We start from the raw sequence: 8,432 nt of genomic DNA, 5'->3' as shown, positions 1-8,432 counted from the left end.
TCAAGGTTTGAAACCTGTTCAGTCTGATCCATCTGGTGACAGTTGAATTCTAGGCATGGAAAACACGAGCTTAAGGAGGCAGAATTTTATTCTGCACCTGGGATTTTGTCCCTCAGAATCACTGGGGACATTAGGGTTTGTCCTTTTTGTTTCACCTTTTTCTCCATCCATGCCTTCCTCCTTTCTCTTTGTCTCTTGCTTCTAGTGTCCTTTCACCTGTTCCCCTCCCAACACCAAGAGTGAGGTTTGTGTGTGTGTGTTTGTGTGTTGCGGGGGAGTGCTCTGCAGCTCCCACTGTGGGACGTCCACCCAAAAATGAGGGGCTGAAATAGTGCTCGGGCAGTGATCCCCACCGGTGACCTGGGCCATCCTTTGGGCTCTCTGGTGAGAACCCTCAGCCTCCCGTCCTCAGTCTCTACCCTGACTGGCTGAGCAGGGGGTTATTGACAGGGAGGAGACTCAAGTCCTTGTTGTTCTCTTTTAAGACCAAGTAAATAAGTCATAACCACTTATATGTTTGATGAATTTTGCTGCTTCTCTGCATTAATGGTCTCTGAGCAGTTCATGATTCTCTCTAACATTGCAGTTCTCCTAAAATACTTGCTGAATAATTAGTATGCACTGTTGTTGGTATGCAGCTCATTCGAGAACACTTTATTCAGGTTGTTCAATGTCTGAAATTCAAGATCCGATGGTTAGTTTGTGAATCAGGGGTCCTATTCCCTCTTGGGTCCTATTCCTAACTCTGCCAGTGACTGGCTGTGTGACCTAAGACAAGTCAATTCTTCTTTCTCAGCGTTAGATTCTCCCTCTTTCAAGTAGGGATAATAATGATCCGCTCCTACCTACCTCACGGTGGGTGAACTGCGGGGATCCATTGGAGAGTGTCACTAGTGTAACCCTTCTGCCCCTCTGAGTTGGCAGCAACAAGGGCCGGGTTCAGTATCCAGGGGTTTAGTTTCAATAACACAATGCATAACCGGCTCGAGCCCCCACCCAGTGACCTGGGACAATTACATACCACCCCACCCAGGTGCCTCTAGGAGGCAATACTTCCCCACTCGCAAGCATGGAGTCCGAGTGTAGCAAAATCCTTTTAATAAAGGAGAGAAACAATGCAGCATCCCATTGGAGAAACACCACAAACAGGATAACACAAACCATGAGCAAAAAACCCCACCTCGAAGTACATTTGGCAATGTCTAAAATCCAAATCACCTCAGAGTTCAAAAGTTCATCTGCAGGGTTCTGCCCCACCCCCAGCCTGGGTGGAAATGGGGGGGGCACACAGGGTGTAAAAGGGGCACCTTATGTGGGCCGAGGCCGACTGCCCCGCCTCTCCGTGGAGATCTGCTGCAGCCTTCACCACGATCAGCTCTGCTCTGCTCCTCCAGCCATCCCCGCAAACTGCTCTGCTCCACTTGCTGTTCCACAAGCTGCTCCACCATATGCTCCACTCCACCAGCCGTCCCATGAACTACTCCAGCTGGCCCTACACATTGCTCAGTTCTTCTCTGCTGCACTAGGCCACTCCAACCATCCTGCAAACTGCTCTGCTCCACTTGCTGTTCAACAAGCTGCTCCAACCATTCCACACACTGCTCCGCTCCACCATATGCTCCACTCCACCAGCCGTCCCATGAACTACTCCAGCTGTCCCCACACATTGCTCAGTTCTTCTCTGCTGCACTAGGCCACTCCAACCATCCTGCAAACTGCTCTGCCAGCCACTTAGCAATATATCTCTTAAGCTCCCCCACTAGTTAACACAGCACTCAGTGATCTCAGCTCTTACTGATTTCAGCTTGTAGTAGTGGAGCCCCAGTGCTGGTGCAAAGTGAATTCAGCTCAGCAGCCTCTAGCTAGGTTCCAGAGAGAAGAAGGTGCAATTGGTATGCCAGGCACTCAAAGGTGCCCCATACCATCAGGTACACATACCTATCCCCAACCTCTCTCAATTCACTGGGTTTTGGCATCCATGTCCCTTGTCTAGCGAGTGCTACTTAATTGATGTTGAGACTTTCTGTCATAAAGCAGTCTCATAGTTCCTCATTCACGTAATCAGGGTGACAACACTTTATTCCTCCTGCCCCAGTAATGAAGAAATTGGGGATCTTAGAGCTGTCAAAATAACCATCTCAGGCTGCCATGGGCTATGCTAGGCAGGGTGGGTGTGCCAATGCAAACACCTGAAATTCTTTCCACACTCCCCATAGTTCACCAGCAGATGTCAGGGTAGATCTCATCCTGACTCTGCTCACTTCCTCCCCCCAGTCGAAAATTTGTTGTCCTGACAAATCACATTCCCTAATATACCAACTCACTGGTCACCTCCAAAGGGCCTCAGATAGCCCACTTTAGCTTCCACAAACCTGTGTGCTAAATGTATTGGCTCTTCACTAGTCACCCCAGGTGCATCGTAAGTTAACCGTTTCACTGGCCTTATTACCCTGTCTCGCCTATTGAGAATCCCTGTTGATGTGATAGGGGGGACATCCTCTTGAGTGACGGATGGAGAGGTTTCCCGTGAGGTCCCCTCAGATACTGGCATAGGCCCCTGCATTTCTAGTTCTAACAGTGGAGGGTCAAAGGTGCTCAGGACATCCTCCAACTGTATGTCACCACTGTCCAATAACCTGTGTATGTCATCACATGGGGGTCCCACCAGTGGCTCAGGAGTGTCAGGAATGGGCCTAAATACTTCTGCCATGGGGTTTAGGGTGAAAGAGGAGGTGCTCTCTTTTGATTCAGCTTATCGAGACTGAAATCTTGTCTTCATCCCAGGTTACACCGCTGTTGTGTCTTCCTCCTCAGACTCACTCTCAGATGTGCTGAGTAGGTGTAGGTTAGCTGCAGGGGGCCATCTGTCACGTTGGAAGGCGGCTTTGGTACAGCACCTTTGTTCTGCTCAGTTGCCCTCTTGTGGCCCATCTCATAAGGGGTGCCTACCAATTCCCCCACAGGGAGCAAAAGGTTTCTGTGCACGGTCTTTGTCTACTCTGGACCCTCTTCAGGTTTGATCTTGTAGACCGGCAGGTCTAGCTTTTCCATCAGCAAGTAAGGTATTGCCTTGCATCTTGCAGACACCCCCTAGCATCATGTTGATGTTTGTTGCAGTATGTGTTCTTCCAGGCTGCAGATATAGCTAAGTGATAAGCATCCCGCAGCTTTTCTCGTAGTCGGGATACATATTGCTGATGAGTTTCATAGCTGTCGCCATCCTCTGATACACCAAAGCACAGGTATATGGGTAGTCTTGCTTCTCGCCCAAACATCAAGAGATATGGGGTGACTCCCGTAGCATCGTTCTTTGTGGCGTTGTAGGCGTGCACCAGAAATGCGACATGTTGGCTTCCGGTTGCCTTCTGCTCTGGCCGCAAAATCCCTAACATATCTAATAGGGTTTGGTTGAACCTTTCAGGTTGAGGTCCACCTTGTGGGTGATAAGGCATTGTCCTCAACTTTTTAATTCCTGCTGTCCTAGCACCTTCTAGTGCATAATATGAGGTGTCCTATCACATTTACTCAGAGCAGATTATGACATAATAGACTAGCTGAAATAGTCTATTATATTTGTATTTTTTTATTTTGAAATTATTAAGAGCATCAACTACTTAGCTCAGATTGAAGCATCTTAGCTAATGTTTGTGATCTAAGTGTCTCCTCTTTGTGTGCGATGAGACAATTTAACACACTCTGACAAACAGGAGATGCTTTTGTTTTGCAACAAAATATTTTTGCAAAGAACTTTCATCCCACTTGTTTTGATTTCGAGAAACAAACTGGTTTAGTCTGAAGGGGATTTTCTGACAAAAATTGTTTCAATGAAATTTCCCCACCATCTCGATTCCTGGGCTCTATCCCTGCCTCTGGGGGGGTTTGCTGTTTGTTAGAACAGGAGTCAGGACTGGTGACTTCTCTTTCTGGCTCTGCCACCGCCTTGCTGTGTAGGCCCTTGGGTAGGTCACTTCCCTTCTCTGTATCTCAGGCTCCTCCCCATCTGTCCAATGGGAACAGGGGCAGTTCTCAAACTCTGGGCAGTCATGAGCTTGAGTGAGATAAGGGGCGTTAAAACCCTCTGTGAAGGAGAAAGGGGAGTTTCACGGTGTTTAGCACCAAGGAATTCTGAAGTTTGCTAAAATGTCTAGTCTGTGGAAACAAGAAATGGTCGGGACCAAACTTTTTAACCACTGCTTTTTTTAAGTCCATTCAGGGATGTGAGTCCCTGTCTCTTAGGTACCTGGGGTTCCTTGCCAGCAGGACAGAATAGGTTCCTGCCTCTGTTTTTGTGGCCTAAACAAACCAGGTGTTGTGCCCCAGGTCTCCTGTGAGATACCTGAAAAAGAACATCTTCCCATCCATGAACGGGACAGGACCTATCTTAGAAAGGGGAACAAAGAGACTCCTGAGACTTACAGACTAGCTAGCCTTACTTCCATAGCTTGAGAGATACTGGAATACATTCTTAAACAATCAGTTTGTCAGTAGCATCTACAGGATACTTTGGTTCTTAGGATTAGTGAGCGTGGATTTGTCAAGAACAAATCATTCCAAACCAATCCTCTTTCCTTCTTTGGCAGGGCTCCGGGCCTAGTGGAGGCCGGTAAACTGTAGATGGGATCTAGCTCGATGTTATTAAGGCTTTTGACAGAGTCCCGTAGGACAGTCTCACAAGCAAACCAGGGAAATGTGGTCTAGATGCAATCAGTGTGATGTGGGTGCAGAGCTGTTGAAAGCCTAGATTCCAAGAGCCCTTCTCCATGTCTGGCTGTCCAACAGAGAGGGTGTACCTAGTGGGTCCGGCAGGGATCAGTCCGGGGTCTGGTACTATTCAATATTTTCATTACTGATTTGGAAAATGGAGTGGAGAGCATGCTTCTAAAATTTGCAAATGACACCAAGCACTTTGGAGCACAGGACTGGAATTCAAAATGCCTTTAACAAATTGGAGAATTGGTCTTCTTGAGCCAAACTCCATAGCTGGGCCCCTCTCTCTAGACTGGGATGAAGTGAAACCCCAGAGCCAAACACTCCTCTTCCTGGACAGTGCGCTCGCCCTTGAATGGTCAGATGTTGCTTAGCACTGTCAGAGCAGCTTTGGCTGGGGGATTCTCCCAGAAATTTCCAATAGCGAGAAAGTATGAAATCCCCATCAATGAAACTCAGGAGTCTTGACTCCCAGTCCCCTGCTCCATTAACTCCAGCAGAGCACACTCCCTCTCAAAGGCAGGGGGAGCGGCCATGAGGGCCTGCTTGTAATTGCCAGCTGTGAGAGGGAGTGTGCAGCAGTGGTTAGCAAAGGGGCCTGGAAAGAAGGACTGCTGGGTCCCATCCATCCTTCTGACACTTGGTGTGATCCTGAGCCAGTAGCTTCCCCTCCCCAGGCCTGTTTCTCATCAGTAGGGCTGGGGTCGCAGTTCCAACAGCCCAGGGGGGTTGGGAGGCTCCATGAAGGTGTGTAAAGTGCTGGGATTTCAGGATCCCAGAGGCGCTGTCACCCCCACGCTAGGGTGATGTTCTGCACCCCCTGCTGCTGGCCAAGTTTCTCCTTTCCCTGGCAAAAAGACAGACTCTTGTTTTCCCAAACAGCCGATCACCCAGTGTCATCACCCTGCCTAGGGAGTAGCTCAAACCTCCAAAGTGCCTGGGCAGGGGCAGGACATTAGCACAGCAAAGGAGGGGTGTGGCAGTGACATCACAAAAGCCTTTTGCAGGACCTCAGACTATTGGTCAAAGGTGGTGGGGATGTGATGACCTCACAGAAAGATGCTGACATCAGCCAGGCAGGACAGGGGCGAGGAGCCAAGGAAACCTCAGAGACCCCTGTGGCTTTGCTTCAGCAAGTCTCCTTCTCAAGGTCTCTCTTTGAGGACTGAGAGAGTATTCGGGTTCACGTATGTGAGCGCCAGGAGGAACCTCTTTCGAGTTTTCTCCTTCCCTTTTCCTGATTTTACTAGAAAACAGCCGTCCCTGTTTAGAAGGTAAGAGCCTCCTCGAGGGAAGGGATGTCCTGGGCGTGTCACAGTTCGGATGCCAGTGGCCCCCCACACTGTAACGAAGTTCCCGCCACCCTGCTCTGTGTTCGCGGTGCGGGAGAGAGCAGCATTCCATGGCAGTGATTTGCTCCTGGCTGCCAGAGCAGAGCAGCAGGCTCAGCTGTCAGAACTTCCCAGAGCAATGAATGGGGAGGGGCCCATGGCTCTGTAGCAGGAATGCAGGACAGGCGAGTTCACGGCAGGCATTGTGGGATACTGGAGGAGGCCAGTTATGGTGATATAATGAACAGCAGCGTCTACTCTGTCCCTTCAAGTTTGCTTCAAAAAGCTCTAGACCTCTCATCGAAGTTGTTTTATTTTGTCAGCAAAACAGGGCAGTTTTGTCGCCAGATGTGGCATTGCAGTGTGTGCACCAGCCACAAGCTGCCAACTGAGGTAGTGTTGTGTGTTTTTCACACACCTGAGCAACATAATTCTGCTGAAACAACTTTGTAGTGCAGACCTGGCCAAAGATTCACTCACACACAACTTGTAAGGAAAACGTCACCTGCTCCTCTGCTTTGCAGAATCAAAATACAAGCAAAGCTTGTCAGGCCCCAGTGGTGATGGCAGGGAGTCAGGTGTGGGCAAACACTGTGTTTTAGCCACCCATGGGTTAGCTGGCTAAAGCATCTGTTTTGTAAACAGGAGATCCTAGGTTCAACTCCTGGTGGTGCCTTGCTGACTGGTTGTTGGGGCACCTGCTATTGGCTACTGTCAGAAGAGAGGATTCAGAGCTAGATGGGCCTTTGGTCTAGCCCAATGTAGTTTTTCTTATGGTTTAAATAACACTCACAGGCACTGATAATAGAGTTACTGAAAGTTTGGGAGTTAGCAGCGGGTAGGTCAGTGCTCCAGTCCCCACGCAGATGAGACTCTCCCTCTGGGACAGGGGCAGGTCTGAGCTCTCACCCGAACGCTCATTGTGGCTGTCAGAATCTGTGAGCAGCTTGTTTAGTTTATGCCAAAGGTTGAGTCCTGCTTTGTGCACTGTGTGTGAGAATGAAAATCCTAAACTGCCTCTTGAAATAACGAATGCAGCAGGACGTGTTATTGTCCCTGCCCCAAGGCAGACAGACCAATGGAGAAATGCGATCAAGTCCAAGGTAATACTCCACTGCCGTTTTACATTTTTTGCTTGCTAAACTCCTTATCTGCCTGGCCCAGGCTGTCCTCTGCCTCAGCTGCTGCTCCCAGCCTGCTCTAGAGTCAAACATGGAGGGCTCCCAGAGGAACAGAGACTGGGACGGGGCAGCAGCCTGGGCTGGGCTGGGAAGATGCAGGGAGTTCTGGTTCCCTGAGAACTGGCCCGGCTCCCTTCTCAACAGCGAACATATCAATTCCACGTCCCCTCCCCAGAAAAATCAGCCTAGAGCCAAGGGCAGCAGGGGACGATTCCCTCTAGTTCCCACCGAGGCAGGAGAGAACCCAGGGTGTTTCTAGGAGAGCTTATGGAACTGACGTGGGGAAACCAGCCTTTAATAACAGGCAGTTCCAGTTTAAGCTAAGTGTTTTTAACAATTTCTACAACATTAAAAAACCCTTCACTCGTAGTGTCACCACCCATAAAATTGCTTCAGCCTTATAGGTTCCTAAGTGCACAACTAAACATCTCTTCAAATCCAAGGGAGTGGAGATCAGTCAATGTTCAGAGTCATCCCACATAAAAGAACCATGTTGTGGTACATACTGGCCCCACCATGTGGTCGTCGCCTTTCCCTCCTCTCTGTTAAAAGTTTTAGTATTTTGCACAGAAACTTTCTTCCCTCAGGAGAGACCTGGGAACCAGGGCTGCCAGCCAGACAAACACCTTTAAGAGGAGGCGTAATCTGTCAAAAAAATGATCTCCCTCCTTCAGTTCAGTGACACCCTGAAATGTTACTTATCCCAGCAGAGCTGGAGGACTGAAAGCAGCTACATCAAACCGCTGTGTAGCTAACAGGAATGAACACAAACACTCCCTTGTATCTGAAGAGATGTTTAGTTTTACCCTTGGCAAACTACAAGGCTAAAGGGAAAGGTGATGGTGGTGTCAGATATAAAGAGTGAAACATGAAACAATCATCATAGTTATGCCCATAGCAACTGTAAATATTTCTAAATTCTTCTTATTATCATCAGTGTGTTATTTTCTCTGTCATCTAGAAATTGACTAGATCTTGACCAAGAAATTTGGATCTTGACAAAATAATCAACTACCCTCTCGTAAGAGTAATGGACTTGACACCCACTCGGGTGTCCTCCACGCAGGTTCAAGTACTAACAACAGTGGCACCTTACAGCCATAGCTTTTAATCAGGGCAATACATTGATACAAATTCCTGTTAAATCATTTCTCAGCCAGAAGTCCATCGCCCACATTCCTTAAGGCACTGGGCCACCATGTGGACGTTTCAT

This window comes from Gopherus flavomarginatus (genome assembly GCF_025201925.1).
Source record: "Gopherus flavomarginatus isolate rGopFla2 chromosome 13 unlocalized genomic scaffold, rGopFla2.mat.asm SUPER_13_unloc_2, whole genome shotgun sequence".
In the NCBI taxonomy this organism is placed as follows: Eukaryota; Metazoa; Chordata; order Testudines; family Testudinidae; genus Gopherus; species Gopherus flavomarginatus.
The sequence above is the reverse complement of the archived record's forward strand: the minus strand, read 5'-3'. Positions refer to the sequence as shown.